Genomic DNA, 19,025 nt, shown 5'->3' with positions numbered 1-19,025 from the left:
TACATCTAGTAATGAAAGGAAATAGGAAAACCAGACCTCCCAGTACAGGTTATTTAAGTTTATAGGGCATATGCTGAGAGGAAAATATTACCTCATCGTTGCTGTGGTCATGTGAGGTTGAACAAAAACCTGAAAGACAAGCTTAGACTATTTCACGATTACATCAGATAATTGTATACGCCCTGACAAAATGGCCCTGCTTATTCTAAGTTTTGACTGGAAGCCAATGACCTCATGAAAAAAGAAAAATTAGCAGATTCCAAAATCAAGAACCTGTTTACACCCTACTTTATTCAACAAAGCCATTGGTACTTAGAAATAGTGATGACACCTTTGGCTTTCTATTGTTTTTTAGTCACGTTTGATTCTTTGTGATGCCATTTAGGATTTTCTTGGTAAAATTCTGGAATGGTTTGCTCTTTCCTTCTCTAGCCCATTTGGCAGATGAGGAAACTGAGACAAACAGGATTAAGTGACTTGTCCCAGGATCATGCAGTTAGTAAGTACCTGAGACTGAATTTGAATTCAAGAAGATCAATCTTTTTGACTCCAGGCCCACTATCCACTATACCACCTTGAACCTCTGTCTTTCTCTAGTAAATTTTATACATTTTGAGCCATATAATCAGCAGGGACCCAAATTCAGTGAACATTGTATGGTACTGACTAATGCCTACAATGTATTAGCATATATATTTATTATATATTATATACATTTTATATAATATGTAATTATATATATAAATATAAAATAATGTTTATACATAAATGCTAATACATTGCATATATTTTATTTAATATACATTGTATATAAATGCATATATATATATATCATTATAATCTAAAGCATCTAGAGGGTGCAATGGATGGAATGTTGGATTGAAGTCTTAAAGATCTGAGTTCAAATCTCATCTTCATACTCACTCATTTAACCTCCTAGATCTGTTTTCTCATTTGAAAAAGGAGAGAATTGGTGTAAAGGACCTCAAAGGTTGTTTCCTGCTCTGGAACTAGAATCGCCTACTTTAAAAATGAGGAAACATGTAGAAAATTTATAATTCTGTCCCAGATCGAAGAGTAAGTAGGAGAACTAATGGATCTGAATACGTCTTGGGACTCCAGAGCACCTAGATGGTACAGTGGATAGTGAATTGGGCTTGTCAAATGAGCTGGAGAAGGAAATGGCAAACCATTCCAAGATCTCTTCTGAGAAAATTCCTAAGTTGGTCACAAAGAGTCAGATATGACTGAAATGAGTATAAATATAATGTTATTTCCAATATAACAGGAATCTTATATAACCTGAAGAATGTTTCTTTCACAGAAGAACTTTTCTGCTAGGTCTTGAACGAAGGCCTATGGCTCCTTCATTTGCCATGGTGTATGTAGCCAACGTAAAGTCTTTCTCACACCTGAGACCTGGCCCTATATCCATTATTATAAGGAGGCCTTATTTGGGGATAGGAGGCAACACTAAATGGTACCCTCCCTATACCTCAGTTTCTCCCTCTGAAACAAGGCTTCAGAAATGGAAGGAGTCTTAGGGGATGCCTTGTCCAACCTCTTCATTTTAGTAAGTAACTTGACTAAAGTCACACAGGTTATAAGAATGGGAGGCATTTTGGATTTCCTTCACAGGCTAATTGTACACTATTTCAAAGTCCGATTCTTTTTGTACAGCAAAACAACTATTTGGACATGTATACATATAGTGTATTTAATTTATACTCTAACATATTGAACATGTATTGGTCAACCTGCCATGGGGGGGAGGGGAAAAATTAGAACAAAAGGTTTAGCAATTGTCAATGTTGTAAAATTACCCAAGCATATATCTGGTAAATAAAAACTATAGAAGAAGAAGAAGAAGAAGAAGAAGAAGAAGAAGAAGAAGAAGAAGAAGAAGAAGAAGAAGAAGAAGAAGAAGAAGAAGAAGAAGAAGAAGAAGAAGAAGAAGAAGAAGAAGAAGAAGAAGAAGAAGAAGAAGAAGAAGAAGAAGAAGAAGAAGAAGAAGAAGAAGAAGAAGAAGAAGAAGAAGAAGAAGAAGAAGAAGAAGAAGAAGAAGAAGAAGAAGAAGAAGAAGAAGAAGAAGAAGAAGAAGAAGAAGAAGAAGAAGAAGAAGAAGAAGAAGAAGAAGAAGAAGAAGAAGAAGAAGAAGAAGAAGAAGAAGAAGAAGAAGAAGAAGAAGAAGAAGAAGAAGAAAGAAGAAGAATGGGAGGCAGGAATCTTTCTGTTTCCAAGTCCAGCATCATTTTTTGTAATGGAGGGACTAGAAAGCTCCGGAGGTCCCTACTATCTCCTTATCTGTGCTCCTATGATCTAACCTAGTAAAAAAGAAAGAGCAGAAAGGGAAGACAATAATAGCAGAAGTGGAGACAGTTCAGGAGCCTCCCAGGTCAAGAAAGTGCTGAAGGTAATGGTATAGTTGCCAGAAGATACAGCTGGGTGTATTTCACGGGTACCATATTGAGCCTTGCAATAATCTTGTTCCATTCTGCCTCGAGGCAAGGCTGAAGATGCAACAAAGGAGATGTGAGCATCTTGTCTGGGGTCCTTCTGTGACACATCACTCCCTGGGTTGGGATGGGAGGATGTCTTCAAGTTTCTGATGCATTTCCTCTAGGATTCTTAGAACCAGTGGGGGCAGTTAGCCAAGTGAGAGATGAGTCTTAATCCTCCCTGACTTCATGATCCCAGCCCAGTTTTAAAAAGAATAAATAAAAAGCTTTGGCTTTGAAATGATGAGGGTAATAATCCTTATGGCAGAATGGAATCTGCTTCCCTCATCAACAGCTATGTCAAGCTGGGTGGGGCCTTCAATACCTGCATGAGGCATAGTCTTTGCCTAGCATTATTCCAGAAGAATTAACCCTTTCAGCCCAGGTGGGGCCTGAATCCAATGACATTAATCAATTAACCAGCAAGCATATTGCTTGTTCATATATATTTGTTTGAGGCAGCTAGGTGGTACTATAATGCACAAGTGGTCAGCTGGTCAGTAAGACATCTTTCTGAGTTCAAATCCAGCTTCAGATACGTATTAGCTGTGTGATTTAACCTTTTGGCCTCAATTTCCTCTGTAAAATGAGCTAGAGAAGGAAATGAAAATCCACTCTATTATTTTGGGCAAGAAAACCACAAATGGGGTCATGAAGAATCAGACACAATTAAAAAATGACTGAATGGCATGTATTTTTTGGCATTAGACTGCAAGCTCTTTGAGTATGGGGCTATCATCAGTTGGAGAATGGCTGAACAAGTCATGGTATATGAATGCTATGAAATATCATTGTTCTATAAGAAATGATTAGCAGGATGATTTCAGAGAGACTTACAGGAATTGATGTTAAGTGAAATGAGCAGAACCAGGAGGAGATCATTGTACATAGCAACAGCAATATTATACAACCATCAATTCTGATGGATGTGGCTCTCATCAACAATGAGATGATTCAGGCCAGTTCCAATGGTCTTGCGATGAAAATCCATCTGCACCAGAGAGAGGACAGTGGGAATTGAATGTGAACCACAACATAGTATTTTCACTCTTTTTGTTGTTGTTTGCTTACATTTTGTTTTCTTTCTCATTTTTTCCCTTTTTGATCTGATTTTTCTTGCGCAACATATTTGTAGAAATATGTATAGAGGAATTGCACATGTTTAACAGATATTGGATCACTTACCAACTGGGAGATAGAAGGGAAGGGAGGGAAAAAATTTGGAACATAGGGTTTTGTAGAAGTGAATGTTGAAAATTATCTATGTAAATATTTTGAAAATGAAAAGCTATAGTTAAAAAAGACAACTTTTTTTTTCACTCTAGCATTTAGCACAGTGCTTGGCACATAGTAGATACTTAAAAAGTACTTATTAATTGATTTAAGTACCTACTATGTATTGGATCCTGTTTGTTGTTGTTTTTCCTTTATTCCCAAAGAAAACCATGATCTCAGGAAGGTGATGTCAAGACATGCAAGTTAATTGGATTAAATGAGGGAAGCTAAGAATGCAAAGATAAAGGCAAAATAATTTATAGTTTCAAGAAGTTTGCATTTCACTATGGGGAAAAAATAGATATATTTAGAAGTAAACAAAATCACTTTTAAAAACCAGCCAATAAAAAAAATTAAAATAAAAAAAAATAAAAAAATAAAAACCAGACAATGGTTTTAATGGTGTAAGAAACTCCCTCTACCAAACCAAATTATCATTTGTTTTTTGGAGAAGGAACCATTAAACTTTATTACATGAGTGCAGAAGTTTCATAAATCTTTAGAAATAATATTTTGATGCAGGAAGTATATTAGAAGCAGGTATCTATACATGAAATTTCTCTGGAAATTAGTATTTAGAGAGGTGTCTGGAGCACTTCAGTTTTCAGTCTTCAGTCTTCAGACTGCGGTGATTTTTCCAGAGAGATAATGGCAGTATGAATCAGACATAGCAATTGAAGCCAAGTTTTCCTGCCTCTGAGACCAGTTGTCCATTCACTACATTGTGGTGCCCTTGTATACATGGCAGGCATTTAATGGGTGTTGCATAATTGCTCAGATTTCCGGATCCCTTTGGACTCAAATAGAAATCTTTGCTCAGACCCAGTATGAGAGAGCTTGGAGAGGAGATCCACGTAGCCTAGAACTTTACCTTAACAGCAGTGAGAGAGAGTAGAAGACCTTGAAGGATGCTACTTGGGTTTTGTCTTTGGGTCTGACTTCAGAGTATGATATGTCAGGTCAGGACAAAGGATGGGCATCTTAATGTCTCATCCTGATTCCTTATTCCTAACCATGCATCATCCTTTCTCAGTGACATTTTACTCCACCCTTTTTCTTATTTCCATTTCCCAAACCTGTTAATTCTATCTCTGAAATCTCTTCCTAATCAACCCCCTCCTTTCTCTCCTATTACTATTATCCTAAATCAATCAGGACCTTATTACCTTTCTCCTGGAACATCACCATAACCTCCTCCCTGTCCTCCCAGTCTATTTGTTCTCTGAATCATCCCATATATGACTTTCAGATTAACATGTCTAGGGCACACCTTTGATTACCTAGTAGGATAGAAAGTACATATCTTTATATAATGGAAAGAGAATTGGTTTTGTATTCAGGAGGATTTGGGGTCCAATTCCTACTTCTGAAGTTTGCTACATGAGTGATATTGAGCAAGATTACTAAACCTCCCTGTGGACAATTTTCTTATCTGTAACATGAGGCAGTGGATTGGACTATATGGTCTCCAAGATTGCTTCCCCCTTGACATTTATGATTCTAGAATTCTTTCACATATGACATCTAAGGAATGGAATAATTATGACATTAAATCTGAGCTAGATTTTTTCCTCATCCACTTATTAGGTGAATAAACTTTGTGAGCTTAATCTTTCTAATGTAAAATGGGACTAATAATGTCATGACCTTCACAACAATGTTGTAAAGTGTTATTTAAATTATATATAATCTAATAGATATTATATATAATAAAAGTATATATAATTATATTATAAAATTATAGATATAATTTTAATTTTAATAACAAAAATTAGTTTATTATTATTATTTTATACCATTTCCCACATCTATGCAAAAATTGCTTCCTCATGTCTGCAATGTTCTTCTTTCTCATTCTACCTTTTAGAATCAACCTATTCAAAACTCAGTTCCAGGGCCATCTTAGAAAGACTTTTCTAATTCTTCCAAATGTTGGTAACCTCACACCCCCTCAAAATACTTACAGTGGATTTTATATTTACTTATCTGTAAACATATTGCTTTTTCTCAATAAAACATAAGCTCTTTGAGGTCAGAGACTTTTTTTTTTTTAGGAGGGAAGTATATTCCTAGTGCCTACTAGTGCCTATCTCAGTGCTTGGCTAAGAGTTGTTCCTCCTTTGTTTTCTAAGAGGACCAATGACATCATGGGTGAATTAGATTTAAGTGAAGCAGTGTTGCACAAAGTTGTCAGCCTCACTCCCTCTTCCTGAGTCATCGAAGTGACAGGACAAAAGTCAAGATGACTGGCGATGGCCCAGAATGCAGTAGATGACATTTCTGATGCCTGACCAAGCCCTATAGTGGGTTGCTGTTGATTGAATCTCTGTCTTTTCCTCCCCCCTTTAAAAAAAAAAAAATCCACTCTGGATGTGGTCTTTATCTATTTCGGTGTTTGAGTTTGTTCTCTCCCTGTCCCCCCCCCCCTCTCTCTCTCTTCTCTCTTTCTCTCTCTCTCTCTCTCTCTCTCTCTCTCTCTCTCTCTCTCTCTCTCTCTCTCTCTCTCTCTCTCTCTCTCTCTCTCTCTCCCTCTCTCCCCCTCCCTCCCTCCCTCTTCCTTCCTTCCCTTTCTTTTCCTCCCTCTCTCTGTCTCTCTCTTTTTCTCTCTATCTCTCTCTGTGTCTCTGTCTGTCTTTCTCCCCCTCCCCCCTCTCTCTTTGTCTCTGCATCTCTCTGTCTCTCTATATATATTTCTGTCTCTTTTTTGTTTCTGTTTCTCTGTTTCATCTCCCAAAACACTTTGTACCTATCTCATAGTATTGTGCCTTGTAGCATTTGTATATTTGTGTACTCTTCTTATCTCCTTGATCTAGACTGAGGTCAGAGATGGTGCATTATTCATCTCTGACATCTCTCCTCCACCTAGTTCCCCCTCAGATCCTAACTCTTGCTCAATAAATATTTCTTTGAATGAATCAATAAATCGACCTGGAATGTTGCAAGGAACAATGAAAAGAGAGTGGGAGTTGGAGTCAGAAGACTAGATGTCAGATTCCAGCAGTTACTGGCAACCTGTGTAACCTTGATCAAGTCCCTTAATCCCTTTGAGATTCAGTGTCCTCTTCTGTAAAATCAAGATATTTGGACTTTTCTTATATCCCTCTAATGCTTTAAATGTATGCAGCTACATCACACAGTGGAAAGAGAACTGGATTTAGAGTCAAAAACTGAATTTGGACAAGTCAGAAAAAAGCAAGATGCCTGTTTTGCTTATCAGTGCAACACTGTGAATGGTGATTCTGAGTAGTTCCCTCTACCTGAAAGCTCAAACAATCCTTCTCCTTGAAGCTGAAAGACAGTTTATCACAGTTTTGACCCTAAATGCCAACAATTTCAACCAGCTTTCTGAGTCTCTATGTGAAAGTAGAGTTCTGGATATATTTTCTTTCAGTTTATATATATATATATACACACACACATATACATACATATATTTTATACCATTTCCCACATATGTATGTATATGTGTGTGTGTGTGTAGTCATACCTCCTCCTTCTAATTTATATCCTAACTGGACTCAAAAGAATTTTGGGGGACAGCTAGATGGCATAGTGGATAAAGTACCAGTCCTAGAAGGAAGAGAATCCAAATTCATATTCAGCCTAAGACAATTACCACTTACTAGCTATGTGACTCTGGGCAAGTCACTTAACCCCAATTGCCTTGCCAAAAAAAATAGATTTTTAAAATATCATCTTTATTTCTAAATATGTCTCTTTTCACTTTCCTATTCAGAGAGTCATCACTTGGTAAAAAGAATAAAAGAAAACTGGGAGGAGAAAAATGTCTAATTCTACCACATTAAGTTAATCTGACAGGACGACAGAGATGCTCTCCATCCATACTTTCACAAAAAAGGAAGGGAGGTGAATTTTTTTGTCTCTTCTTTGGGGAGAAGTTTGATTATTATAATCCCATCTAATTCTCAGTTTGGGATTTTTTTGTTATTTTCATTCATATGATTGAAATTATTGTATATCTTTTTTTTTTCTTGGTTCTTCTTCATTTTGCATCAGATCATATGTCTTCTCGTGCTATTTTGTATTCATAAATCATAACTACTCTGTAGTAATCTTTCCATTAAAATCATAATGATGATGATGATGATAATCAACATTTATGTAAGACTTAAAGACTCTTTGAAATCTTATTAAGCACAAAGTGTTTAACAAGCATCTCATTTTATCCTCAAAACAACCCTGGACTTAGGAGCTATCATTATCTCCATTTTACAGATAAGAAAATTGGAGCAGAGCTCCAAGATCACACAATTATTAAGTGTCTCAGGTTAGATTTGAATTCAGGTCTTGGAATCCTGAAGTCTTCCTTACTCTCTAGCACTCTGTCTTCTGAAACACAATTTGTTTATCTGTAGACAGTTAATAATTTCATTTTCAGTTCTTTATTCTTTAAAAATGCTGCTATAAATATTTTGGCACATATGGAACTTGTTTTTGCTTATGACCTTTTTGAGGTATATAGTCCTAGAAGTATAATATCTAAGCCAAAGGAAATAAGCATTTTGGTAACTTTTCTTAACATAATTACAAATCATATTCCAAAAGGTTTGCACCAGTTGACAGTGACTTAAACCTCAATCAACCCACAATTCCAATTCAGCTCAAAGATTTTCAATACAAATCCAAACCTCAACTTGAACTTGAATCCCTAACTTTACCCTCAGAAAGTATAACTTTTCTATCTCTGTATATCATCCAGCATAGTGCAATTATTTGAACATAAGTCCCAGAAATTAAATGATCCAGTGCTAGAGTTAAAAATGGTTAAAAATAGAAAATCCTGAGTTCAGATGTTGCCTCATGTACTTCCTAACAGGGCAACTGAGCAAGTCACTTAACTTTCTCATTCTCAGTTTCTTCATCTATAAAATGGGGGAATAACAGAATTTACCTCATAGGGTGATTATGAGGATAAAATGAAATGCTTTGCAAAGCTTTAAGTGCTATAAAATGCCAGATTTTATTAATATATTTGCTAAGTGACATAAAAGGAAGAAATAGAAAGATATTTATCCCTACCCAGTCCTTCCCAACTTAGTAGGTTTATCCATATAAGGTATCTTTTGTGAGAATACCAAAGAGAAACTGAAAAATCAGTTCATTGACATGCCCTGGGCAAGGAGAATGAGTGACTCCTATAAGGCAGAGTCCCTACATGTTATTGCTGCCCAAGATTTTCATCATTATGCTACTAATTTTCAGGACTCATTTGGTATGAATGATGCTATGGCACAAACCCAATGACTTCATTTGTTTCAGTTTGGCAAAGTGTGTTTCCCAGTGCTCAATCCCTCCCACTTCTTTTGCTGAGTTCTGCTTTCTCTGAAACCTTGGGAGAGGCATATCTGATCATTCTATATTCCAGTTATCCTTTCAGCAGAAATATAATGGAGATAATGATTGGACAAATGGAATGATTTGAAATCAGCCAAGGAAAGGGACTGAAGAAGGCTGAAGTTATATCTTTATTCTTATTACTATTAATAAGACCAGCTTCTCTCATTAGGGTAGATGGCAAGGTATAGACATAGGCTCAGCAAAGGATAGTATCTAATGATATTACACAGGACATGATGAGAGGAATCATAATTTTAATTTTTTCTGATTTGAATTTCACTCAATTTTTTCACACCTGATTCAGCCATTTAAAGTCATATTTCATTATCCTGACTCCCTCGCCACCCATGTCCAAGCAGTTGCCAAAATCTATAGATTTTTTTTTGCTAAAGCATCACATCACATATATCCATTTACTCTTCTCCAGTAATATGGGTATCACACAAGTTGCCACTGGCTTGGAATATCGTATTAATTTCATAAGTTTCTGGCTACCATTAGTTTTGATACTCTTCAGTTTTTATACTTCATGCAGCTAATAAAATGGTAAGGCCATTCTCCTTTAATGAGTCTCTTCATTCTAGAATGAAAGACAGACTTTTCATCCTGACATTTAAGATGTCTTCAAAATCTTATTCCATTATGCATTTCTAGACATTTCACATGTTGTATATTCAAGTCAAATTACACAATTAGCTGGTCCCCAATTTTCCTTTTTCTACACACACACACACACACACACACACACACACACACACACACACACACACACACACACACATATACACTAGTTGTTCCAATGCCTGGAATATTTTTATGTCTCATTTCTACTTCATGTAATCTAATGGAAAGAGTACTAAGGAGAGATACACTTAAACTCTCCAGGTCTTGGTTTTATATGAAATAGTTAGATGAAATTATCTCCATTTAATCTTAGTCTAAGCAGGTTGAGAAATTATCAATCAAAATTATCTTTAAAGTACCTTCTATTTTAAAATATATGATCTTCCCTTTTTCAAATCTTTTTCTTTTTTCAAAGTTTAGGGCTTTGAAATGAAGCCTCCTTGCTTCATTCTGAATGAAATCATTTATGAAGAATTTCTGCCTTGAGTTTTGCAAGAATTGATGCTGAAAACTATTTTTGCATTTGAAAAATAAATTCTTATTATTAAAAAAAAAGAATTTATATTAGGCACTGGGAATGAAAAAAATAAATCTGAAAGTTCTGCCCTTAAAAAGTGTGCATTCTCAAATGCAAGGTAGGGTTTAGTGGCTAGTGGGGAACAATATGTACTCAGATAAATAAATACAAATAATATGCACAATAAATATATAATGTCTTCTCCAAGCTACTTGAGCAGCTAGATAGAAAACTGGATAGAGGGCTTACCTTGGAGTCAGGTAGATTTCTGTTTATGAGTTCAAATCTGGTTTCAAACATGTTAACTGTGTGACCCTGGGCAAGTCACTTAACCCTATTTGCTTCAGTCTCCTCATCTGTAAAATGAAGAAGGAAATGGCAAATCATTCCAGCATTTTTGCCAAGAAAATCCCAAGTAGATTCACAAAGAGTAGAACACAATTGAAAAGACTGAACAACAATAACAATAGCAACAAGCCAGGATACTTCCCTAACTCTTCCCAGTATTAGCAAGTTGGGTTCCCAGATGGTAGCTGCTATTCCTCCTTTCAAGATTCTCTTCTCAGCATCTAGCACTGTGGCTTCTAAGTCTGATTATAGTCCCCAATATCAATTAACCAGTTGAACTTTATCTTAAGAAATTTACTAAGATGGTATTAAAAAATATTTCCCCTTAAAAGAGATTTACTGAGAAGGAATATCAGTATAAAACATTCCTACTGTTTCTGTATATACAAGGTTAGTGGGAAGAATAGATTGAAACTTGAAGTACAAAAGTAGTAAGATATGAGGTCTAGGGTGTCTCATTGCTATGGACTCTGAGATCCCTTGTCTTTCTTTCTTTGTGGAATTCCCATGAAATTCAAAATAGGCTTTGGTATTAATGATGGGCAAATCACTCTTATGATCAGCTCTTAGAAGATTATACCTGGTTCCTTTCATCTCAGAATAGTCCTTCATCTAAGATCTAGAAAGAATCAACAAGAATAACAAAACCAAACCAGAAGAGTCATGTGTTCAGAGGCTCAGAGGTATGAGAATGTAGTCAACTGTCCCTACTGAGCTGCTAAAACCAATCCTTCTCTTTGAAGAGAGAGATAAATGGGTGGATTCTTTTCTTTTTTTTCCTTGCATACTTGATTCTAGCTCAACATCTTTTTTTTTCCCCCTGAGGCAATTGGGGTTAAGTGACTTGCTCAGAGTTACACAGCTAGGTAGTCTTAGTTTCTGATGTCAGATTTGAATTCAGGTCCTCCTGACTTCAGGGCTAGTACTCTATCCACTGAGCCACCTATCTGCCCCGCAACATCTTCTAAGCTATCTGTCCTTTCAGCTTCACAGTAAATTAGAAAGCTAGATATGTCACAAAGTATTTTCTAGAGTCATTATAGCTGGAAACTAGTTCATCAATGTTTCACATGGATTGGTAGGTGAAGAATAGCTATGTATACCTCAAAATTGGTCATTTTGTCTCCCCCTTTCAATTATAAATGCAGAGAGGAATACAGGTAACTGAGGAAAAGTCATATGTAGGATATGATGCTTGACCTGAACTTTGAAGGGATTCAGGGATTTCAAGAAGCAGACAGATATGAGGAAAGATGACATTCCAGACTTGGGGGCAAAGACTGTGTATGTGGGAGATAAGATTTTCCATCCAAGATTTTGATACTTGATGACTTCATTGAAATAATAGGAAATTATAAAATCTTCTGTTTAGCTTTTCAAGGCCTTTCCAACCTGCTCCCAACCTATATTTCTAGCCTCAGTGAACATTATTCTCCCTGCCAAACTAACCTTCTCTGTTTCTTACTCATGACACTCTGTTTCTTAGCTCTATGCCTTTGTCTTGGATTTTTGCAGTGCCTGGAATGTAGGAAAACTGCACAGATTGTCCATTATTTCCTCTATGGATAGGATGTGATTGCATCATCTCTTTGGAATACAATGTAAGGAACTTCCATTAGCTGCAAACCTCACAGTTCCCCTTGAATTCACAAGTGTTGCCTTCCACGCAATAATTGGCTTTTGTTCATTAGATTCAAAGAACGGAATGGAATGTTGAAAGACCTCCCCGTAAATGGATTTAACATGAATGGAACAACAGTCCATGCACACTCTATGCAGAGTCTGTACTCTCTCCTTATCTTTACCTTGTAGAGTTAGTTCCTCTCTACTTTGACTTTCTTGTTAATGGTCTAATGACAACATGACAACAAAGGTCTCCACTAGAAAGCCTCCAGGGAACTGTCCTTGGTCCTATTATTTAACTTTTTTTTTTTTTTTTTTTTTTTAATCAATGACTTGGGTAAAGTTATAGATGGCATGCTCATCAAATTTTGCAGATGATATAAAGCTATAAGAGATAATAGAGTGAGTGTCAGAATCAGGACTCAAAGGGATCTTGAGGTGATTATCAAGCTGTATTTTACAAAAACTGGTCAATTCGGTGACAAAATGAGTAGAGCACCAATCCTGGAGTCAGGAGGACTTGAGTTCAAATCTGTCTTCAGACACTTTAAACTTATTTAAACTTAAACTAAGCAACTCACTTAATCCCAATTGCCTCACACACAAAAAAAAAGATTAAATTAAATGGCAATAAATATAAAATCTTGCTTTTGGCCACAAAAAAAAAAATCAACTTCATAAACATAAGATGGGAATAGCATAGTTGTAGAACAGTTTTTCTAGAAAATCTCTGTATTTCAGTGGATTGTAAGTTCAATGAATCGGCACTGTGATGGGGCAGTTAAAAATTTATCTTGGGTTATGTTAAGAAGAGTATTACTTAAGGGAATAGAGAGATAATAATCCCATTGTACTCTACTTTTGTCAGATCTCACCTGGACCATGGTATGTAGGTGTGTGAATTATGATATAAGAAGGCCATTGATAATCTGGAGAGTGTTCAAAGGAAGGCATCTAGGATGGTGAAGGGCTTAGAATCTTGGAAGATATAGCCGAAGGAACTAAGGATGTCTAACCCGATAGGAGATTCAGAAATAAGGGTGAGGATGACAGCTGTCTTCAAGTATTCTAGGAGTTGTTACATCATGTCATGTCTTATCTTGTAATGAGGAAGGATTAGGTTTGTTCAATTTGCATTGAAGGAGAAGAATCAGAAGCAATGGAGAAAATCTTAACAACATGAACCATCCAGAAAAGATAGGAGTTGCCAAGGAAGAGTTGCTCTTCCTTGGAGGTTTTCAAACAAAAGTGGACAATTTATAATGGGAATTCCTTTTGTGTAAAAAAGATCCTGATGGCTACTAAAATGATAACTTTCAGCATGTCTTGATTAATGAGTAATTCTTTAACATATAACTAAGTACTAAGAAGCTTTCATTGGCTGCTTCAAGGTGACCCTCTTTGTATGAATAAGGAAGAAGCAGTAGTAACCTAGAACAGGGTCTCTCACCTTTCATGTAGACTCTAGATATAAAGGACTATCAATATATCTAGATGACATTTTTTTTCTGAAGCTCCCTTTTCTTCCCTCCCAAGGTGAAAACATTGCTTCTTGTTCTTCTTTCTCCTCTTCCTCCTTCTCATCTTTCCTTTTCAAGGTCATGCAGCTTCCAAATATCTGAAGCAAGATTCAAACAGATTCTCTTCCTTCCAAATCCAAACTTCTTTCTATTGTTCCACTTGAACGTTAATATTAAGCTCTTTTCTTCTGGGCCAAAGGAGCTTGTCTGGTGATATGGTAGCTCCAGACAGCAAATAAGTTTCATTGCTGAGTCTAAATTAATATTTTTCTCAACATTCATACTTAAGACATGGAGGACTTGGCCCTTGAGGGTTTGGAGAAGGTAAATGTTAACGAAGTCTTTTGTATACTGAATGACAGAGGGACCTTAGAGATCTAGTCCAACTCTCATTTTACAGATGTGAAAATGCACAAAAGGAACCAAAGTAAGTTACTGAGGGTACATAGGCAGTAAGTGACAGGATTTGAATCCAGATTCTCTACTCTCAAATCCATTGCTCTTTCCACTGATGTATGGTACCTTTGGAATTTAGAATTCCAAGGGATTGTAGATATTTTAGGATTACGGTTATAGAATAGAAGAGATATTTGAGTCCTCCTAGCCCCAACCCTCTCATTTTTACATATGATGAAACTAAATCTCAGGGAGGTAGACATAGAGATAATAAAAAATTATGTCATACTGTGAACCCACTATGGTCTATTTCCAAATCTAACACTCTTTCTACTATGTTGCTTTATTTCAAAGCTTCATGTAGATCTTTTTTCTTCAAGGAGAGGCAGATAATAAATCCATGATGTTGATCTCAAATAAAAACTGGGGTCACTAAACTGTACATAAGGATCCCTGTAGACTGCCTTGAATTGGAAAACCACATACTGACCTTATCTATTTTCCATTGTATTTTTTATTTGTTTTGTTAAATATTTCCCAATCACATTTTAATCTGGTTCAGGCTGTACTTAATAGAGTTACTGGGTGACCTTTGGGCCACCACCTTCCTAACTACCATCAATCTGGATAGAATTCTCATTGAATTTGCTATTCATTCCCCACCCCCTCCAAAGAAGCTGGGGTGGAGGGTTGTAAAAGGTTACTAGGTTGGCTCTGTATCTGTGATCAAGATTCAAAAGAGAAAAAGTTGGTATCATATGAAAATGCAAAACATTCCAAATAAGAGGACTCAGCTGGTTACAAAACAAACACCCAAGCACCACACTGTTTCTCATGTTACAAGAGCAAATAGAAAGAGGGTGAAGGTGGAATTGTAGCACATGGAGAATGTTGGGTAAACAGGAAAGAAACTAGAGAATGTTATCAGTCTTTTAACTTTTTTTTTTTTTTAACCACAAGAAGCAAGGAAGGGGTTGAAGTGAAAATGAAGTCTTCTACTTTAGGTTGTCTCCTCCAAACCCAGGAGGAAGTGTCAGATTTCCCTTATGAAGGATTTATTGTCTCTGGTTGCCCAACAATCTACTTGGTTTATTGGAATCACTATTGAAGATTAGTTGGTGTGAAACATCTCTGGAAAAGAGATAAGAAATTGTACCTCTCTCCTTTCATTGCAGAGTTGGGGGTTATAGTTGTGGAGAATTACATATAAGACCAGATTCAACTGAAGTGTTGCTTAATTTTGCTGAACTCTTTTTGTTCTCTTTCTATTTTATTCTTTGTATAAGCTATAGCTCAGAAGGGGGAGGGACATTTTATAAAATGGATAAACAAAAGATAACAATAAAAATTTAATTAGTTGGCGGGATTTCATAGGGGGAATGAAGAGAGAGAGTAGAATAAGGGGAACAGGTAAGGAGGGACACTATCACGAAACAAAAACAATAATAAAGTGTCATTAACTGAAACTATTTACAAAGCCTAGTAAACACAGGGAGGACAAAGTAGAAAACATGTAGAATTGAGTGTCCTAGCTTAGTGCACAAGATAATCAGCTAAGCTGGGTTAGGAATCTTCTGCCTAATTTCTGCTCAAACTTGAAGCTCATAGGAGCCTAGGTCTCAGAAGGGACCATAGAAGTTATTTTCTTCCTTTCTTTCCTTCTTTCTTTGTTTTTTTTTCCTAATTCATTCCTTCCCTTCCCTTTTTTCTTTCTTTCTCTTTTTCCATCCATCCTTCCTCTTTTCTTTCCTTCCTCCTTTCTCTTTTTTCTATCTATTCTTCCTTCCTTCTTCCTTTCTTCCTTTCTTCCCTCCTTCCTTCCTTCCTTCCTTCTTTCCTTCCTTCCTTCCTTCCTTCTTTCCTTCCTTCCTTCCTTCCTTTCTTTCTTTTTTCTTTCTTTCTTTCATTTCCTTCCTTCCTCCTCTCTGTTTTTTCATCCATTTCCTTCCTTCCTTCCTTTCTTTTTTCTTTCTTTCTTTCATTTCCTTCCTTCCTCCTCTCTCTTTTTTCATCCATTTCCTTCCTTCCTTCCTTTCTCTTTTTTCCATCCATTCATCCTTCTTCCCTTCCTTCTTTGCTTCCTAGCTTCCTTCCTTCCTATCAAGAAATGCAAGCATTTCTTACATTTCTTGCTTTACAAAGTGAGAGAGTCTCTTTTTAAGGAGCTTTTATTCTACTAATAACTACTTCATTGCTGGTACCCTATTTTCTGTTCTTTATAATATTTTCATTGCAATTCTGTTTCTGTTGGTGAAAACAGGGAAATAGAGAAGTTATGAATTTTTTTTCCGAGAAGCCTATGTCATACACAAATACATACATATTGTTAGAATTTATTATTTTTAGACATTATTTTCAAAGTCACAGCAATTTTAACAATGTTAATCTCACTGCATTTATTGTCTGTTGACTAAAAGGAAAAAATAACTCAGTTGAAGAAAATGTAGCCTAAAAAATAGCCTCATATAAGGTTTCTTTTATATATATTAAAATTAGACAAATAGGGGCAGCTAGGGGCTCAGTGGATAGAGCACCAGCCCTGAAGTCAGGAGGACCTGAGTTCAAATCTGATCTCAGACACTTAAAACTTCCTAGCTGGGTGACCCTGGTCAAGTTGCTTAATCCCAAATGCCTCAACAACAACAACAACAAAAATACACAAGTGTACATGAAAGAGTTAATTTTATCTAATAATCTACTAAATATTAGCATCAAATGAGAAACTAAACAGGGAGACATGTACTTATCTCCCACATTTATTGATCATATCCTGTACCAAGCCCAAGTAGAAAAGGGAGTCTTTATCTGCCATGGCATTGTCCATATGTTCCTTCTGATGATTTACACTGCACTGATTACATCAAAACTCTGGAATACTATAAGGTCTCCTTAATAATCAATAGTTATTCCAAGGAGAATAGTTCATCCACTCACAGTGTATTAAAAAAAAAAAAAGTGGTTAAAGAACATTTTCAAGATGATGACATATATGGATATAGTTCATCATCATCACTGATGGCTCAGTGGATAAGGTGTTGGGACTGGAGTCAGGAAGGTCTGATTTGAAATCCAGCCTCAGATATTTACTACTAGCTGTGTGACCCCAGCAAGAAATTTAACCCTGTTTGCCTCAGTTTCCTCATCAATGAAGTGGGGAAGGAAATGACAAACCAGTCCAGCATCTTTACTAGGTAAGCTCCAAATGGGTCATGAAAAATTGGAGATGACTGAAAATAAATGAAAAACCATAATATATGGATTAAGTCTCTATATTCAGAGAGTAAAATCCCTGGATAATGAGTTAAATTGTAAGTCAGAGTTTGGGAAACATGTTTTTCATCCTTTTTGTTTTTGCATGTAAAAATTTAAACGTTTCTGAATGTTTATGGACATTATTGAATGACCGTGATTTTTTTTCTTTTTATGCATGCCTACACATATGTGCATATATGTGTGTATGTGCACACACATGTTATCATGTGTATTTAAACTCCTGATACAGATTGTTGTTGATTTATCTCAAATTAACAGATAGATAGGTAGATTGGTAGGTACAACAGATAGATAAGAGAAAGACACATGCATATATAGACACACTTATTCATATATGCCCATATACATTCATATGTATGTATATGACAAGTGATGCAAGTGGAATAAGAATATGAGCCAAGTATTCATATTCATATATACTATTTATATATATTCATATACTTAAATTATATGTACTGTGTTTTGTCGGTAGATGTGTATATATTCTATATGCTCACATATAAATATACACATATGTAGGTGAACAATAACAACTTGGACTAGAAATTTAATGAAAGGAAAAATGATTCCAACCAAAGCTTCAAGGCTTCAAGGAGGGTTCTCAGGATGGTACACCCAAGCTTCATTTGGCAGTTAAGGACATACTCTCTTGTAATATCTCTGATATCAGCAGCTTTATAGCTTTATAATATATAAAATCAGGAAAACTTGAGTTCATATCCTTCCTCAGACACTAGCTACATGATGCTGCACAAGTCACTTGACCAGTCCAGATTCTTCCCTTACAAAATGAGGATAATGATAGCACTGACTTTACAGGGTTGTTGGGAGGATCAAAGTACTTTGCAAAATTTAATGCTCCATAGAAATTCTAGCTACTATTATTATTTATGCCTTTTCTTTCTAACTTAGATGATGAGGTCTTAGAAGGCAGTGACCATATCTAATACTTCCTTGTGTCTCTCACAGCACCAAGTACAGTGGTTTGTTCATGGTTTTGTTCTTGAGTCATTTCATTTGTGTCTGACTTTTCATGACTCCATTTGGGATTTTCTTGGTAGAAATACTGGAGTGAAATGAACCAAATCAGTTCCAATAGAGCAGTATTGAATTGAGCCAGCTACACCCAGTGAAAGAACTCTGGGAGATGACTACGAACCACTACATAGAATTCCCAATCCCCCTGTTTTTGTCCGCTTGCATTTTTGATTTCCTTCACAGGCTAATTGTACACTATTTCAAAGTCCGATTCTTTTTGTACAGCAAAATAACTGTTTGGACATGTATACATATATTGTGTTTAACTTATACTTTAACATATTTAACATGTGTTGGTCAACCTGGCATCTGGGGGAGGGGGTGGGGGGAAGGAGGGGGAAAATTGGAACAAAAGGTTTTGTAATTATCAATGCTGAAAAAATACCCATGCATATATTTTATAAATAAAAGCTATATATATATATATATATATATATATATATATATATATATATATATATATATATATATATATATATATATGTATGTATAAAGAAATACTCGAGTGGTTTACTATTTTCTTCTCCAACACATTTTATAGATGAGGAAACGGAG

At 35.9% G+C, this 19,025-nt stretch overlaps 1 long non-coding RNA gene across 1 annotated transcript in view; it reads left to right on the top strand.

The window, feature by feature from the left end:
• Positions 1–19,025, top strand: part of LOC141544715 (uncharacterized) — a 327,704-nt gene that overhangs the window by 145,835 nt on the left and 162,844 nt on the right. The gene's annotated exons all lie outside the window — the stretch shown is intronic.

This window comes from Sminthopsis crassicaudata, chromosome 5, assembly GCF_048593235.1.
Source record: "Sminthopsis crassicaudata isolate SCR6 chromosome 5, ASM4859323v1, whole genome shotgun sequence".
Taxonomy (NCBI): domain Eukaryota; kingdom Metazoa; phylum Chordata; class Mammalia; order Dasyuromorphia; family Dasyuridae; genus Sminthopsis; species Sminthopsis crassicaudata.
Note: the sequence above shows the minus strand (reverse complement) of the source record. Positions and strands in the feature narration are given on the sequence as shown.